Source organism: Pongo abelii, chromosome 14, assembly GCF_028885655.2.
Source record: "Pongo abelii isolate AG06213 chromosome 14, NHGRI_mPonAbe1-v2.0_pri, whole genome shotgun sequence".
Taxonomy (NCBI): domain Eukaryota; kingdom Metazoa; phylum Chordata; class Mammalia; order Primates; family Hominidae; genus Pongo; species Pongo abelii.
This window is the reverse complement of record NC_071999.2, coordinates 63,654,392-63,673,983: the sequence shown is the minus strand read 5'-3', so window position 1 is coordinate 63,673,983 and position 19,592 is coordinate 63,654,392. Positions and strand designations below refer to the sequence as shown.

Sequence of the window (19,592 nt, the reverse complement as noted above, 5' to 3'; positions counted from 1 at the left end):
TTAGGTTTTATGGTACATGTGCGCAATGTGCAGGTAAGTTACATATGTATACATGTGCCATGCTGGTGCGCTGCACCCACTAACTCGTCATCTAGCATTAGGTATATCTCCCAATGCTATCCCTCCCCCCTCCCCCCACCCCTCAACAGTCCCCGAAGTGTGATGTTCCCCTTCCTGTATCCATGTGTTCTCACTGTAATTTCTTAAGGCTAGGTTTTGGGAAATAAAATATTTGTTAATAATCAGATTAACAGTACTAATCATAAGAATTAAAGCCCAATTAGATTTTAAGATGAGGAACTCTTGGTTGCTAATTCCATGGTAATGCTCAAGCAACATATCTGGAGAAACATAGGAAATTGTGTACTGCAGAGAATTGTAGGGAGAGAAGGAAATTCACCTATACAGTGCCCTTTTAGCTTCAGCAATTATTGATTTCCATGTTAACTGAGCCCTTCGAGAGCTCTACTTTAAAACCATAAATCAACAAAAGTTATACAAATCATCTAGATTCTTACTAAATGAAAAGAAGATGTGATATGATTTATAAGATTAGGGTTGAGATGTGCAAGCAGGATTCTTATGATTAATTATCCAAAGTAAACTTTATTATTTAAGAGCTATTCGACTATAAGAAGTTGATTTTTTTTCCCAACAACGTGGATTAGATTTACATGGTGTCATAAATATTGACAGCATTGTGCTAGTCATGCATTTTGATTTTTCTTTCATACTGAAAATCCTATAGAAATAAGGATTATATAAACACATTTAGGATGGATGCACTCAGGAGTTGAAATGATGGGACCAGTGAGTCTATGACTATTAAGTTGTTTTCATGCTGTTAAATATTTTCCATAACAGCGGGGAACTGAGGTACAAAGGACTGTTTCAGCATCTCTTACTACAACTCTATTTTTCCCATGATTTGTACACAGATTAAGGTTAATGGTTTTTAGTCTTTTTCCATGTGCTATTAAGTAGAAGGTAGTATATAAAAATGTAAATGTATTTTTTTTAATTTGCAGTGAAAGTCAAAAGCTGCAGAGTGTAGGTATTAAATACCTATCTATTCCGAAGAATGGTGTTAGAATAAAGCCATGCAGCATATGCTAAAAGGTAGCAACACTGGTCAAGCACCCTACTTTACAGGTTGTATAAGACTAGAAAAGTAAAAGAAGAGAGTCTTTCAAGTGAATTTCTGGAGTAGAAATGGTGATTTCCTGCAAGAGGGTGAGCCTAACATCTCTCTGTTTATCAGGATATTTACTAAGCTGTGGCATTGCAGCAGCTGTGAGGTTTTGCACTAGACAACCTTAGAACAGAATGATGTGGGCTTAATAGAGGTTGATGCACATATGAACATACAGACTGATGCCTGCTTTCTTTCCCCTGCCAGAAGTCTGAAGGGAGGCTTCTGGCTGGAGCAACCAAAAAAGGAATCCTCTAAGGGAGATCCTAGAAATTTCCCCAGTTGCCAAGGCAAAGATGCCTGAGCTCTAGTGAGACTACAGAAGCTGAGTAGCTCATTCTAAGGAGACTTTGCTTTTGACTAAACAGGAGAGACGATTGTAGAATTAAGAGTCTTTGTCACAGGATCAAGAGGAGGGTGGAAGGCAAGAGGCAGGAGGAGAGCACTATTCCTGTCAAAGAAACAGACAGTGTGGTTATCACCAAGGGCGGATCTCTGCAATCCACAATGACTCCCACAAAATAACCAGCCTTTGTCATGAGAGTAGGATGCCAGTCATTATCAGCTAAGATTAAACTGTAATCAGTCCTAAAACTACCAATACTCAAATATAATTGGTTATGGTTCCACTGGTTGGTTTTACTGTAGTCTTCCTAAATGATACATTTTTAAAAGATCCATGAGGGGAAGAAAACCAACAACACTGAAGTACATTTGAGGGTCTCAATACTGTTCAGGTGTCTGAAATTTATGCTTCACAAAGGACAACGGGAAAAATGTGGAGGTGATGGAAATGAGAACTACAAATAATAAGGTTGGGAGAGGTGTGAGTATTCTATTTATATATTTAAAGGGTTCTCATGCGGGGGTTTGTTTCAGAGGCTAAAATTAAGATCGGGGGCGAAAGATAAAAGGGCGAAAATTCTGGATAAATATAAATAAAAATATTTAAGAAGTAAAAAAGTCCATTAAAGGAATAACTTGTGCAAAATATGTTTTCTCCCATCATTAGAATTATCTAAACCAAAACTAAATAATTATCGTGGGTAAGTCTGGAAAAATATCATTGACTAGATGATTTTTAAAATGTGACTATATATTTTGATTTTCAAAGAAATTTCTAGTTTTGCCTGTTGCTTTAGAAAAATTATTAATAGGCCTCTTTTATTTTCAAAAGTTTCTATAAGATACAATGAAAATGTGGTCACTGTACCTAAAAGAGACTGCCTCAATCTAAGAGTCTATGAATCTATGTCTTTGGTAAAGTCAATGATCTTCTTTTAATGATATTCCTCATACACAAAAAGACTGCCTGGTTTACTTTTTGAGTTATTTAGAATCAAAACTGATAATATATTAGGAGAAACTTCAAAAGTATTACATACTCTGTGAATTTTGTTGTTTTGCAACTATTAATTTTTGCCGTTAAATGATTCATAAGCTAAGAATATATATTTCCTGTAGCCATATGATTTACAAAATAGGAGTACACTCTGGGTGGGAATTTAGAGACCCTCTTTCTCAATGAAGAGTAAGACTCATCTGTGGCCAAGCAGTTCCACAGGACAAAACTGGTATTACAGGAGAAAGAACACATGAACAGTGACTGAAACTGTATCAAACCACAAATTTTGGGATTACTGTCTTCAGGCTCCCAACTGAAGAAGATGGAGCTGACGTTAACAAAAGATGAAAACAACTGTTTTGGTTGTATTTGCTTAGCTATTTCCACAACTTCCATTGAGCTTCCTGGAAGAATGACAAGAGAGCTGAGACGTTAGGCTAGCAGGAGAAGAAACCACTCTGATCTAAACTTACCATTGGGGTCTATACTCCAATCATTTCATGATTTATAGTGCAAAGACTGTCCAACTATCTTAACCACACACCCCTGGCTCAGTTCTCTTGCCTGCCAAGATGATTTTTAAGGAATGAAGAATGTCAATGTCTGTAAAAATAATGGTAGGCAGAAAAGAGAAGAGAGTTATTATCTACTGAAAAATAAACTAAAAAAGTGATAATGACTACCGCGTTCTGATATTCCAGCATAAGTAAGGTAACTATACATCCTATCGTATTGGAGACAGCCTTGGTTTAGAGCAGTTTTCTTCATATTCCTTACCGCCCCTTTTCACCCACGAAAAGATACTGATTGGGATCAAGGTGCTCAAAGAGAATGTGGCCCTGATCTATTAACAGAAAAGAGAAAAACAAAATAAAACATTAAGCCACTTTCAAAAATTTATGGATCCAAAATTAGTTTAATGAGTTTTTTGAACTTTGTCTTGTCGGGGCTCTTTTATTTCACAATCTATATCAGTTGATCTTTTGAAAGGCAGATATTGATTGATTGATTGATTGATTGAGACGGAGTCTCGCTCTGTCGCCCAGGCTGGAGTGCGGTGGCGCGATCTCGGTTCACGGCAAGCTCCGCCTCCCAGGTTCACGCCATTCTCCTGCCTCGGCCTCCTGAGTAGCTGGGACTACAGGCGTCCGCCACCAAGCCCAGCTAATTTTTTTTTTTTTTTTGTAGTTTTAGTAGAGACGGGGTTTCATCATGTTATCCAGGATGGTCTCGATCTCCTGACCTCATGATCCGCCCACCTCGGCCTCCCAAAGTGCTGGGATTACAGACTGAGCCACCGCGCCCGGCCGCAGATATTTATGTGTTCTTCCTATACATAATGTATCTCCTTCAAATAGTTTGTATGTCCCCTGAGAATAAAATTCACATCAAAATGTCTTTAGTACATCTCTCAACATATTATTATTTTCTAAATAAATATTAAAAATATGCATGAAGATGACTTTAGAATGAATCCAAATTCTGTTAGAAATTTAGGAATAAACCTAGAAAGAATAAGTCTCAGTTTCAGAAGACCTGGTACTTATATGTCCACGATTTTAAATTACGTTGCATCGTAATTAAGTATAAAGGTCATGACATTATTCTAGATACATCTTCAAAAGTCACATCTGAAATTATTTATGCCTCTAAAAATAGACTCAGTGCTGACATAATTCACTTTTCAGCTTAGCGTTTTTGTGGAAACATCTTTATTGTAATAAAAATTGAAGTGATTGACCTGACTTGAGAGAAATACCTTTTTGTACTGTATCTAACAATAGAGACTTTAAATAGGAAGTGAAAAAATAAGCAGCTGAATATAAGGTAATGGCAAATAACATATTTTTAAAATAGGCAGTAGATAGACTTCTTTCTCTGAAAATATGAGATAAAAAAGAGTTAAAACAGAACATATCAGGGGAAGCAAATATCACGATTTCAGTGTCTCTTAACCACTAGAATTGTTTAACAGGAGGGAAATACTAATTAAGATTTCACCGCTGCCAAGCAATATTTACTGTAGTTGAACTGGATGAGTTTAAAGCGGCTCAATCTCATTTCCTTGTTAAGATCTTCATACAGAAACCCAGGCTCCTCAGATTTAATCAGAGGCAGCTCCCTCTCCTCCTGCTCTCCCCAACAGAGAAGAAACACATTTGGTACTCCACGACCTCAAGAGATTATTAATCTATAAAAATGTTCTTGCCCTCCCACAACCTCCCAGCCTATGACAATAATTATGATGGCTGCTGCAGCGCTGTATTGCTGTTAAAATGGCAATAATACTGATGAAATTAAATCCTCTTTCCTTATGTATAAATGCAACACTTATTTCCATGCTATTTGGATAGGCTCCATTCTTTTCCAGCAGCCATGGCTATGCATCATTCTTAAATGTACTATAAATCTTCTAATAATTAATAACTGCTAAGGCTCGATTCCTTAAAAATGAATTTCTATGAAATATGAATCACCTGTAACTGAATCATTTTTCCCTTTCCTCAGCTGTAAAGCTAAAAGGAAAGGGAGTGATTATCAAATATGTAAATAATAATTTAAAAATTCTCTTTAAAATATTTTGGTGTTCTAGATTGGCTTTATTTTTTATTGGATTAATTCCTTAGAACTGTTCTTTGATAGTCATTTTGAAGAGTATATTTTGTTACATTTGGTTTCTCAGGCATTGTTTTGTGTTCTACATGTGAATTTCTTTTTGAGATCAGTATAGTTTAGAAATACATAAAATGTTAAAGGAATTAAAATAAGTGGATATAGCACCATATATAATTGGCATTAAGTTTTTGTAGTATATTCATTTAGAGTATTTTTATACACAAATATATGTATCCATGTCTATATATCTGTCTATATCTATACATATATATTAGTGGGATTACACAATATATTATTTTTAATTTAGTTATTATTACTTAAAAAGCACATCTTTCACATTATTGCAAGTTTAAAGCTATTGCTACTTTACTGTTACTTAAGAATGGCAGACTATTTCTTTGAAAGGGTAATTTATTTCACCAAAATCATAACTAATTTTTTAATTTGAATTTTTAGCCACAAAAAAGAGAACTATTAGTATACCACATTATACATTTTTGTACATTTCTTAATTCATATTATTTTAAATTTTTATTTATATCTCTTCTTTTTTCCGTTCCTGTATCCCTCTATATCCCATCTATAATTTCCACCTTGTCATGGAAGTTGGGGTTCAAAAAGGCTTAGTAGCTTGTACAAAGTTCCACAGTCAATGAGTGGTAGAACAAGACCTGTTTTCAAAATCAAGAAGATCTGGCATTGTGGGTAGGGTTTGGAAATAGACAAAATTCTGAGTGAGTAATTTAGGTACAAGGATTAAGTGCAGTAGCTGATCCTGGGTGAGAAAGACAAAAGTCTTGGGATAGTTACTCTAAAACATGAAACATCTGTAGCTTGGCTTCTGCTTGGCTCAATTTTACAAGGAAGAAAGTTTTCTGCAAGTAAAAACTAATAACTAAAACGCTTCATTCTCAAGTATTCTAAATATAACAAATACTATTTAATAGCTGTAAGATTCATTTGATATTATCCATTCTACTTTTCTTTAGCTTTATTTTTATAAATAAGGAAACTGACTAAAAATTTTAAATGATCTTTCCAAGATTCCCCAGATAACTTGTGTTAAACTATGTAAATAGTTTGGAATTGATATTACACAAGTTGAAACATATATAATAAAAGCATAAAAAAGGAAGGAGGAAGGAAGGAAGAAAGGAAGGAAGGAACCGAGGGAAGGAGGGAGGGAGGAAGGAAGGAAAGACAACACTGATTTACTTTGCCTTTCATACTTGATGTATCAACTTGACGACGCATGCTGTATAGCTTAGTGGTTATTTGAATATGAAAAGTATGTCTCAATGTATTTTCATTCCCTCAACAAAAATGTTGAATTCTCGAGAGAAGGGGAACGTTAGGATGTGGGGATGCTGTTTCAAACAGCAAGTACTAAAATACTTAATAGTTCGATCATTTTTTTAATGCAGAAATGATAGCCCTTTATGTGAAAAATAATCCCACTCTCTGCTTGTTTATCTCTATATCTTGAATGTGTTTGAATTGGTTTTCTCGTAAGTAACTATGTCAGTATGAGAGTCCATTAAAACTTATCCATCACTTCTACCTTAATTGAAATCTGTTTTTTTTTTTCCCAGCATGTTGTAATATAGGGGAAGAATCACATAAAAGGAAAATTCTACCCCACATTGCAGAATTTAGCAGTAAGTAGATCAAATGTTTCCAACCAATGAATATGGTAGCAATTTGTCTTTTAACTTTTCTGTACGCGCGCGCGTGTGTGTGTGTGTAATTTTTTAAAACTTTGCCAGTGCCACATTAGGTTAACAAGAAAAACAATTACACTAAAAATGATCCAAATATCTGTATTGGGAGCCAGAAAGAAATGTCAACATAGCGAGACAGTATCCTAGGCTTTAACCAGATGTTGAGCTCCATGCTCTCAGGCACAGTAGGCTTATAGAGGAGAGCTTTATAGAGGGGCTTTAAAAAAGGAGAGAAGGCAGATGCAACCCTGTGGCCTGGGGCAAGGCAGATGCAACCCTGTGGCCTGGGGCAAGGCTGCAAGGAGTGTGCAGGGAGCTGGCCAGGGCCTAGAAGTGGCTCTCCGCCACTCTGTAAAAAAGAAAGTGTGTTTCCCCAGTAGTCCACGCTGGAGAACGAACACAACTTTGCTTGGGGGCTTGCCTTACTTAACACAAAGAACGCATTCCCAGAGGGGAGAATTTAGCTCAGTTTTGTCAAAGAAAAACTTTTTAGTGATAAATGGAGTAAGAACTCACTGCTTTTAAGCAACTACTTCTAAAACAAGGTCAGACAGAAGGATCAAGCTACATCAAACAAGTAAGAAATATCTAGCAAGGAACTTCCTGAAACAGTGAATATAACTGAAACTAAAACCCAGAATGTTAGCTTAAATTTCAGACACAAAATGTGATTGAGCATAGAGAGAGCACCAAGTATTACTAATAAGTAGGTGTATTAAAAAAATGACAGACTAACACGATCCCCAGACTCCAAAGAGAAATCTTCGTTTTCACTGTGCATCTTTAGGTGTTTATCTGGAATAAAATTTCATTGTCCTATTGACTTTTTTGTTAATTTCAAATATATAAGAAATTGATCATAAAATTTATCTAAAGATATTAAAGCCAATAAAATGTTGTTGGTGACTTTTATTAAATTGGCACAGAATCTTTAATACAATACTAGTCTGTTTGAGGTGCTATAACAAGATACCATAGACTGAGTGACTTAAAAACCACTGAAATTTATCTCTCGCAGTTCTAGAGGCTGAGAAGTCTAAGATAAGTGGTGGAGAGATTTGGTGTCTGGTGAGGACATATTTTCTGTTCATAGATGGCACCTTCTTACTTTGTTCTCACATAGTAGGAGGATCATAGGAGTCTTCTGGAGAGGGTGGGGTCTTTATAAGGGAACTAATTTCATTAACTAGGGTTCCACCCTCATAACTTCACCACCCAAAGGTTTTACCTCCTGGTACTATTGCCTTGGGGATTTGAATTTCAATATATAAATTTGAGGAAGACACAAATATTCAGGCCATAACACATTCACAGCTATGTAACTGAATAAAATTAATTGAGTTAATTGTTTAGTAACCTAATCTAAAATGAGAATAAGGATAACATATATATAAAGACAGAGGCTGGCCAAAATAATCAGTTAATTTGTTGAAATGTGGCCCAGATCTGAATTTATAATATCAATAAAATTGTTTTAATTTATGTGCTTTTAATTTGGCATAATTTTGACATTAAAAGCAACAATATAGAAAATAATAATGCTGTAGACTTAATGTTTGTGTCTCTCAGAGTTCATATTTTGAAACCTAATCCCAAATTTAAGGGGATTAGGATGTGAGATCTTTGGGAGCTTATTAAGTCATGAAGATGAAGCTCTTATGTTCTTATAAAAGGCACCTTAGGGAACTCCCTTCCTCCTTCTACCATGTGAGGGCACAACTAGAAGAAGGGCATCTATTGAAACCAACCCAATTGTTCCGTAGACATTTTTTTTTTTGATAAACATAGAAATTCTGGTATTAAAGCTTGAAATTTATATTTGTTTTATCTGAGTTCCTTCATCAGGAAACAACCTCAGATTTTTTAAAAAAAAAGTATCAAAGAACTGAAACGCATCAGATCACCACATCCAGAAAATGAGATGCCGGGCCCCTCATTTACCATGATTGCTTCCTTGCCCCTCCCTAGTTCCTGTTTTCTTACACAGTTACATTTCTTCCCTGCTATATAAACCCTTAGTTTTAGTTGGTCAGAGAGATGGATTTGAGACTGAGCTTCTGTCTCCTCGGCTGCAGCATCCGATTACAGCCTTCTTCTTTAGTAATACTCATCATCTCAGTCATTGGCTTTCAATGTGGGGAGGACCTAGACAGAATCCCTGGTGTTTTGGTAACACTATAAACCAGAAAGGGGACCTCAGCAGACATCAAATCTGCCAGGTCTTTGATCTCAGACTTTCCAGCCCTAAGCACTGTGAGAAATAAATATTTGTTGTTTATAAACCACTTCTTCTACAGTGTTCCGTTATAGTATCTCAAAAGGACAAAACAAATGAAAAGCAAAGAAAGTTCAAACATAATTGTCAAACTATATTTCAAACCTAGAAAGCCTTTTAAATTGAGGCAGGGTGGGATGGAGAGACGTATAATGAACTGAAGCATTATATAATGAACAAGCAGCAAATAGGTCAGAGAGAGAAATAACCTTAAATTCCAGCCAAATGGTCATTTTATGGAGAAGAGAATGGACACCCAGAAAGGGTATGTGCTTTATCCAATGTTATACTGCTACAAATGCCAGCTCTAGGTTAGGCCCTATATCACAGTGGCTTTTTCCTACTCTCATGAATTGAACTGTGTTCCTCAAAAAGATATGTTGAATTTCTAACTCCCAATATCTTAGAATGTGCCCTTAATGTTAGTTCCTCCATATTAGCAGGGGATATGTTCTAAGATCCCCAGTTGATACCAAATCCTATTTATATTGTTTTTTAAAATAAAATGTATAACAAAATTTATTTCATAAATATGTATGTATAACATAAAATGTGGATTGCTCTAATTCACAGAGATTCAATAAGAAAAATATATAAAGATTTAAGACAACATCATTAACTCTGGGCTACAAAATAAAGAAACATGTACTTATTTAAAATTGCAAATCGTTAAGAGAGAAAATAATGTCTAGAGCCTTTTGGGAAAGTGATAATATATGACCTCATAATAATGTTGGGGAATAAAACTTTGCTCATCTCCTTGCCATGCAAAGTCTGGATATTTTAGTTCTTACTTCTTACCTGTTATCACCAAAGTTTATACAAAATGAACCCTATACACAACTTAAAAATCTTTTATCTATTTTAACTCACTGAAATATAATGGCTACCTGGAGTAAATACAGGAAATGTATTTATAAAATAAACCAATGGGTTATAAATAGCTCATATATAATGTATTTGATAAGAGGAGATATTGATAGTTGGATTTTTAAAAAAAAGTTTAAGAGCAATATAGAAGCAAAGGTTTAGAGAAATCACATAAAAGGGAATGTTGTCTCTTGCCTTCAACTTTAGTTCTGGAAGGTCACAGTATATTGTTTGACAGCAAAGACTTTTCGCATCAAGCAGACCGGCTTTGCCATTCATTAAGTGATCTCGGGCAGTCTTTCTCAGCCTCAGTTTCCTCATATATAAATTTAATCTGCCTCAAAAATTTTATGTGAGAAAATGAGATAATGCACATAAAATGTTTGAGTACAAAACCTATCTCCTAGTAAGCCCTTATGCTTGCTTTGAGGTATTATTATGTTATTATGAAATTGAGTTTTATATACACAGAACATCAAACCATTAAGCCCTTTAACATTAGAAGAATGGCATTGACCTTCTCTAATGATTCTTATTTTTCGTTTATAAAGGTATTAAAGTTGTGCAATTATTATGTCAGTAAGAAAATAGTGATAAAAAGATATTAAAATTAACAAATAGTACGTACCATTTAGTAGCAGTAACAAGTACTTTTCCAAGTATCTCACGTATAATAACTCACTGAATTCTCATAGCTATTCTGTGTGGTAGCCATTATTACTATTCCTGTTTTATAAATGAGAAATCAAAGGACAGAGAGGTTCTCAAGCTTACCTAAGGATTTACAACAGACATGAGTGTTGCTGCTAAGGAAACCTGACTTCAGAATCTGCTTGTAACGTTAAGCGATACTGCTGTTGTTAGAATGGGCATCACTTTGTGGATCACTACAGAATGTGCTGTGTTCACTCACTTATGTGAAGGTTTATAGAAATTTTAATTCCATACTTGCATCCTTCTCTCTTACTAGGTAATGTCCTTGTATTTTTATGGTTTTTAAATAATGTAAATAAGATAGTCTTACTTTCAGTCAATTCAAAGGAAATGTTTGTCCACAATTCTGACTTTTAGCTTCATTGTAAAAGTACTTTTATGCACCTAAAAAGAGCTGAAAAAGAAGACAAGGGTGTATTGCAGGGATACTTATATGTGTAAGCCCTTATAGTTTAAATATCTATGCATCTAACAAAACAAGAAGCCAAGGATTATAACTTACAAAAGAAAGTTGGTTGGCAACTGGGATTCATAATAAAACCCTGAGTCTGACCATAGGCTCACAGAAGGAAAATTATGTAGAAAAGAGGGAGAATTTTTTTTCACCATATTATTTCCTGCATAGAGACCTAACCTAAGAGATTTATGCAGAGTCATATTTGTAGCAAGATGAAAAGGGTGCTCTGTCCTAAGAATCAAAGCCAAAGAAAGAATGAAAAATAGAATAGCAACAATAAGCTCATCTTTTTATCATCTTGCATGAAAAGAATGTGAAAATTCTTCTGATGCTCCCATTAAGCACAGTAAACTGTCTTAGGAGGATTATATTAAAACCATTAAAGGTATGATACTATTCTATTAAAACTTCAGTAGGTTTAAATGTGTTTATATATTTTTCAACTTTATATTCAGAACTTTTTATTCATAGGGTTTGTACTTGTTCAGAATGTTTACTTGCATAGTCAATTTTCACATAATTGTTTACCCCCAAAATATTAAAAAACGCTCTATTTTTAAGTGTAATGAATATACATGATAAAAATTCAGATAGCATTTAAAGTATAGAAAAATAAATATTAGCTGAATTTCTTTCACCCATACATAACCCTAACATGTTCATATACTATACATTGTCATAATGAAACTGGCCCAGTTATTTCATAGAACTAATGTTTACAGTTTTTTTTTTTTTAATACACATGGAAATTGACCCTCTCAGTCTTAAAACTTGAGAAATGTTACATTTGTCTTCAGTCCTCCCAGGTTGCTTCAAGGAGCTCAGACTTTCCAGATCATCACCCCTGGACAATAAGACACCATGCCCCTCACTCATCATGATTGCCTAACTGACCACCTTTGACCAATTTCTCTTCCTTACCCCTCCCTAATTCCTGCTTTCCCACATGTAGTTACATTTCTTCCCAGATATATAAACCCCTAATTTTAGTCAGTTGGGATCTGATTTGAGACTTATCTCCCATCTTCTCAACTGGAGCACCTGAATAAAGCCTTCTCTGGCAATACTTATTCTCTCAATGATTGGCTTTCCGTGGGACAACCAACAGGACCTAGACAGAACCGTGGGTGTTTCAGTAACAATCACAATACTATATTCTTCTAGTATAGACATAATTACATACTTTAGACTTAATAACTTTTAATAACAAACACATTTGTACCATAATTTTTTAAAGCAATCCCATATTGAAGGACCTTGAGGTTGCTTTTAAGGTTTTCCTATTATAAACAAGGCCACAGATAATATCTTTCACGCTTTCCTAGTTACTTCTGTATGATACATCGTTACAAATGGTAATAGTGTATTAAAGAGGATTCATATTTCTAAACTTTATTACATATTTTTGACCTCCCTTCCAAAAATGTATTAATATTTGTTTTCCCCAACGTTATATGTGAATGCCCTCTATGAAATATCATCAACATTAGAAATAGCCAAGCATCTCTTGGGGAAGCCTCTTTTGCCTATTCCTGATGTCTATTTTTTTTTCTATAAATATTCTGGTCTTCTAGCCCAATACCTTACTTCATTCCACAGAAAAGCAAGTTAATAGTTTGGTGCTAAGAGTCATTGATCCATTTTTGTGGAGAGGGAAAGACTAATTTGGGAAATTTATTCTCATTTGAAAACTTACACTGTCAATTGGTTAGACTAGAATTATATTCCCTCAAATCTTGTTGACTATGTGATTCCAAGTTAGAATTGTGTGAGATATGAAAAGTTGAATCAGAAATCATTACTTTTTGAAAATCACGCAATTAGAGGCAATGAAAGAAATCACAGAGTTGCAGGCCAGGTCCAGCCAGCTCTTACTTTCCTTCACTTTGTGTCCAACTCATTGTCCAAACTGTTGGCCCTGCTGATCAAGAGTCACCACTCCTTCAATACACACTTAGCTGCAGAACCACAGAAGAAACAGCTCCCCATAAATGTTTTTCACCAGCATCCCTTAATGGTCCCACATTGTTGGCTAAATATCAGATTGACAGGTTGGTGACATCATTGATTTTCCAAATCTCTCTTTTAAATACTAATTTCCTCAGCAATTCTCATGGTTGTGTAATGTAAAAAAATAAAGATAAATAATGTCTTACCTGGTTCTCATGTGGTTCTCTTACCTGATTAAATGCTGCCTGGTTTATATTTCCTCCTCTCTACACCTGGGCCAATGAGAGCTGATATGTTGGGGCACTACAAACTCAAATCTAGCCTCCCATGGGCTATCCTAGGAATGTGGTTGAATATGGAATGAGAAAACTCATTTTGGTTCTCACAATAAGGTATGTAAACCAGCCAATTTTTAATCATTAATAAATGTTCTCTATATGTGGCCTTACAAATTGTGTCAAGCTGTTCCAGAACAGAGAAAACAGGTCCTATCAACAGACCCTTTCTTCACTACTTCAAGGGTCATTCTTATTATTTTTTTCAATTTTGCTGATTTAAGAAGCAAAGTAAAATATTACTTTAAAATTTAAATTTATTTGAATATTAATTTTTTAATATATATTTTTATGTCGACTCACCATTTGCAATGTGATTTATTCTAAATGTTAGTGTATGCATTGTAGTCATTGTTTGATTGGCCTATTTATTTTCTTTTTAATTTAACTATGTGAAAACTTATTTAATTTCATCAACTTTTTATATTTGATGAATATATGCTAAATATTCCTCACTTTGTTATATAAATTTCTTTATTATGTTAAATATATCAAAACAAATAACAAAATGACAGATATTAGAATCTTTTGTACTTCAAAGGACACCATTAAAATTAAAACACAAGTCACAGATTAGGAGAGAATTTATATAAATAATATGTGATAAAAGGAAATAAAAATAAATATAAATTTTATATCTAGAATATAAAAATATATCTTATTACTTGATAATAAAAAGACAACTCATTTCACCAAAAAAATTCAACAAAGAAGATATATGAATTGCCAATAAACTCATGGTATGATTGTTGACACTATTAGACTTGAGAGAAATTCAAATTTAAAGCACAATGAGCTACCACTTCACACCTCCAAGGATAACTATAATAAAAAAAATAGGCAATAACAAGTGTTGGTGATAATGTAGATAAGTTGGAAACTCAAAATGATGCAATTACTAGAAAAAATATGACAACATTTTTTAAAATTATACTTTAAGTTCTGGGATACATGTGCAGAATGTGCAGGTTTGTTACATAGGTATACACATGCCATTGTGGTTTGCTGCACCCATCAACCCGTCATCTACATTAGGTATTTCTCCTAATGCTGTCCCTCCCCTAGACCCACCCCCAGACAGGCCCCAGTGTGTGATGTTCCCCTCCCTGTGTCCACGTGTTCTCATTGTTCAAATCCCACTTATGAGTGAGAACATGCACTGTTTGGTTTTCTGTTTCTGTGTTAGTTTGCTGAGAATGAAGGTTTCCAGCTTCACCAATGTCCCTGCAAAGGACATAAACTCATCCTTTTTCATGGCTGCATAGTATTCCATTGTGTATATGTGCCACATTTTCTTTATTCAGTCTATCATTATCGGGCATTTGGGTTGGTTCCAAATCTTTGCTATTGTGAATAGTGCTTCAATAAACATACGTGTGTATTTGTCTTTATAGTAGAATGATTTATAATCCTTTGGGTATATAACCAGTAATGGGATTGCTGGGTCAAATGGTATTTCTGGTTCTAGATCCTTGAGGAATCAGCACACTGTCTTCCACAATGGTTGAACTAATTTACACTCCCACCAACAGTGTAAAAGCGTTTCTACTTCTCTACATCCTCTTCAGCATCTGTTGTTTCCTGATTTTTAATGATCGCCATTCTAACTGGCATGAGGTGGTATCTCATTGTGGTTTTGATTTGCATTTCTCTAATGATTAGTGATGATGAGCTTTTTTTCATATGTTCGTTGGCCGCATAAATGTCTTCTTTTGAGAAGTGTCTGTTCATATCCTTCACCCACTTTTTGATGGGGTTGTTTTTTTCTTGTAAATTTAAGTTCTTTGTGGATTCTGGATATTAGCCCTTTGTTAGAGGAACAGATTGCAAAAATCTTCTCCCATTCTGTAGGTTGCCTGTTCACTCTGATGGTAGCTTCTTTTGCTGTGCAGAAGGTCTTTAGTTTAATTAGATCCCATTTGTCAGTTTTTGCTTTTGTTGCTATTGCTTTTGGTGTTTTAGTCATTAAGTCTTTGCCCATGCCTATGTCCTGAATGGTATTGCCTAGGTTTTCTTCTATTGTTTTTGTGGTTTTAGGTCTTACATTTAAGTCTTTAATCCATCTTGAGTTAATTTTTGTATAAGGTGTAAGGAAGGGGTCCAGTTTCAGTTTTCTGCATATGGCTAGCTAGTTTTCCCAACACCATTTATTAAGTAGGGGATCCTTTCCCCATTGCTTTTGTCAGGTTTGTCAAAGATCAGATGGTTGTAGATGTTTGGCATTATTTCTGAGGCCGCTGTTCTGTTCCATTGGTGTATATATCTGTTTTGGTACCAGTACCATGCTGTAAAGCTGGATGCATCATGCTGACAACCTTTTTTTAAGTTAAATACAGTTAGGAAATCCAAAAATTCCATTTCTAGGTATCTACCTAGCAGAAATGAATACATTTGTCCACACACAAAGAATATATAAATATTTATCGCAGCATGATTTACAACACATAGACAAAAGTGTAAACAACCCATATTTTCATCAACAGATAAAAAGATGAAGTATATGCATAAAGTAGTATATTATTCAGCAATAAAAAGTATGAAATATTGATACACACATAACATTGATAAAAATATTTTGCCACGTGAAAGAAGCTAGGTGTAAGAAACAATATATTATATGTTTCCATTTATTTTAAACGTCCACAAAAGGCAAACATATAAACACAAAAGTAGACCTGTGGTTACCTAGTGCTAGAGGTGAGAGCTCTGGGTAACTGCAAATGGGCATGAAGGACTTTTTTAAGGTCATGGAAATGTTCTAAAATTGTATTATATTGGAGATTGCACAACTCTGTAAATATATAAAAATCATTACATCGTACACCTAAAATGAGCAAATTTTATGGTATGGAAATTATACTTTAATAAAGCTATTAAAAAGAGATAAACCAAAAATTTAGTTAGTGTAATTTATTTGGAGCTGAGGGATATAAACATAATTAATCTTTACCTATGAAATGTAGATTTATGAAATAGTTACCTGATTTGCCCAAGAACGCTAAAAAAGAAGGTTAAGAAATCAATCATGCTAACACACTGGGTTCTAAATTCCCAGAGGACGGATGGGTGCGGTGGCTCAGGCCTGTAATCCCAGCACTTTCGGAGGCCGAGGCAGGTGGATCATGAGGTCAGGAGATCGAGACCATCCTGGCTAACACGGTGAAACTGCGTCTCTACCAAAAATACAAAAAAAATTAGCTGGGCGTGGTGGTGGTGGTGGGTGCCTGTAGTCCCAGCTACTCAGGAGGCTGAGGCAGGAGAATGGCATGAACCCGGGAGGCGGAGCTTGCAGTGAGCCGAGATCATGCCCACTGCACTCAAGCCTGGGCGACAGTGCGAGACTCTGTCTCAAAAAACAAAAAACAACAACAACAACAAAAAATAAATAAATAAATAAAATAAAATAAAATAAATTCCCAGAGGACATGAAATTGAAATTGTAAATAATTATAATGTACTAAAATATTTCACTTTGCTTTCAGGTATTTTAAAATAAATTATAAAATAAACCATCTGTAGTAAAAATAATGTATTAAAACAAAAATAGTCTTATTAAAACAAATCCAACCCAATTAAAAAACTGAATCCATAACTTATTCTCTTAGATCAAGGTCAAAAGAAATGAGTGCACATGATCATATTAGATAAAGGATACATGCACTATAAATGAAGTGCCAAATTTAAACTTTCTTTGGCTGAATCTTTCTTTTTGAATGGCAAAATTCTGTATACACATTCTAGGTAGTAAGCTTGGTCAGAAACTCTGAGAACATGTGTCTTTGGGGATCCAAGCACCATTTACTTATCTTGCTTCAGATCATTTCGTGATAGAGATCTAGGGGGAAAACAAGCAAGTCAAAGAAAGGAATAGAAAATGATGAAACTAGAGAGGGAGGATCAAAGTACTTTACTTATTTATATATTTATTTTATTTTATTTATTTTTTATATTTTAATCCCCATTCTGAGAAGCATATATATTTATTTTTAGCCAAGGATTGTCTTTGAAAACCAACCAAAAAAAAAAAATGATGCAAAGGAACTTTCTCCATACTGCCTTTGAAAAATCACAGGGAAATGATTCAAAGCACCTTTCTATACACAACTTGAATAACAGGAGATAAAGAAATACGTGGAAAATATTAAAAAATAAATGCAGTTATAAAGGCACTCTTATTCAGTATCTGCGCTATACAGTTTTCTGTTTTTCATTTTGTAGCTTCTACTGTATAAAGAGGCATTTATTATACACATGTTCCTCTGGTCTCATAAATTCATGCATGTCTTTCTCCTGCAATTGAAAAATAACAAATACAATTTCTATTCGTAATTCTTAAAGCACGTTATGGGTATTAATGTAGCCCGATCTCCACAAGATGTAATACAGGTAGGCAGATACAATTTTCCTTAGTTTCTATAGGAGAAAAATAAGAGATGTTAATTGACTTGGTCATGTCATAAAGTTGACAACACATGTAGTTGATGCTTAAAACCAGGTCTGAAGAGCCTAGAATTTAAAACAACAACTTTGCCTTGTTTTGTTTAGTCATCAGAACACCACCTCCACAAACAGTATCACTTTATCTTGATTTCAAAAACGGAATCTGATGGTTAATCTATACAACTGGTTACAAAATGGCCTGAGAACAAATTTAACGGTGACTTTCAATGAAACAAACTGCAGGTTATTTCAGAAAATGAAGTAATTGGTTTAACCAGAAGCCCTCAATTAATTCTAATATAAAGTAAAACAAGATATACCACTAAATGGCTAATATTATCTGGCATCAGGTATTACATATAAAATATTTCTTTTTAAAAATGTATTAAATACACACAATTAAAAATGTGTATTTCATAAATGTTCATAAGTCCAGTACACTTAGACTTGCACCAATATTTGGCACTTAAATTTCTCATTTTTTTTCTTTAAGTAATATTGCAGATACTTAGCACATGGTATTTTAAAGAAAATGTTTTGAGAAATGATTGTATGATATTAATAGCATCCAGGGATAATTCTGAAACGAAAAATAACCATTATTTCTTGTGTACATTAAGTCCATTTTCTTTCTCCCTACATGACCACCAAAGCTACACACACCTACAGGTGGCCATAAAACAATACATTTTTTCTTAGCTTCTGTAGTTAACTCATTCCTTAAACTTTTAATCAAGGGAGGACATTGCCAGTCTTTGTTGTTACTAAGCCAAATCCAAAGAACTAATATTTAATAATGTAGCTCATTTATTTAAATAGGAAACATATTATGCAACTAGAAAGTATCATTGTAGACTTTAAGTGAATAATTTTACTTATTGAAATGAATTTTAGCAGTCAGATTGAATTGTCATGTTTAAATCTTTATTTTTCAATGATTCCAATTATTTTGGGTACCAAATGCTTTAATAATCTCAAGAAGGAAATTAATAAGCTCAATCTGACAAATCAAAAATCCTCATCAATTTTTACAGCATTAAAATATTCTTTCTGTTATAAATGAGCATACCCCACAGACTATTTTTTTTAAACTTCTTATAATTTCCAACCTTAAGTGTCAAGAGAATGAATGATGTGTCTATGTCAATGGGTTTTCTAATCTAGGTTTGCTTTTTCTTTAATCTACATTCGTCTAAGCTTATAAAGAATGTAGACAATAAATTCATAGTTCATCCTAGCTATGATACACAAATAAGGAAAATAATATTTTATTTTGAAGAGCAATTTTGTTTTTCAAACTTTCTTCTTAACCATCTTATGAGCTGATTCCTAGAATTAGCTTTATCACTTACTAGTTCTGACATAAAGGAAGAGACTTTTAATTATTCATGCAAAATAATGTTTTGATCAAATTTTATTCCATCTCAGAAGTGTTTAGTAAACTATTATCTATCTAATGAAAATATATTCCAAATCGAGTGGTCCCCAAGACAAACTAAAAGGTCTTTACACAGTCCCTATTTAAATAACCATTCCCTACAAAGTCTCAAAAATTCCTAAAGATATTTTTATCTTGATTTTATTATATATTAGGTTTATCCCATAATAAAAATTTTAAATGCGTCAAGTAATTATATCTAACATGATTGTCTTTTAAAACTTTAGTTGATAAGATGT

At 34.1% G+C, this 19,592-nt stretch overlaps 2 long non-coding RNA genes across 2 annotated transcripts in view; one reads left to right on the top strand and one right to left on the bottom strand.

Annotated features, from left to right (window-relative positions):
• Nucleotides 1-19,592, top strand: part of LOC129049541 (uncharacterized) — a 94,998-nt gene that overhangs the window by 22,010 nt on the left and 53,396 nt on the right. The window lies entirely within an intron of this gene.
• Nucleotides 3,583-19,592, bottom strand: part of LOC129049542 (uncharacterized) — a 51,532-nt gene continuing 35,522 nt past the window's right edge. Inside the window, exon 3 of the long non-coding RNA XR_008512705.2 lies at nt 3,583-3,907. This is a non-coding gene — a long non-coding RNA (uncharacterized LOC129049542). The remainder of the gene's footprint in view (nt 3,908-19,592) is intronic.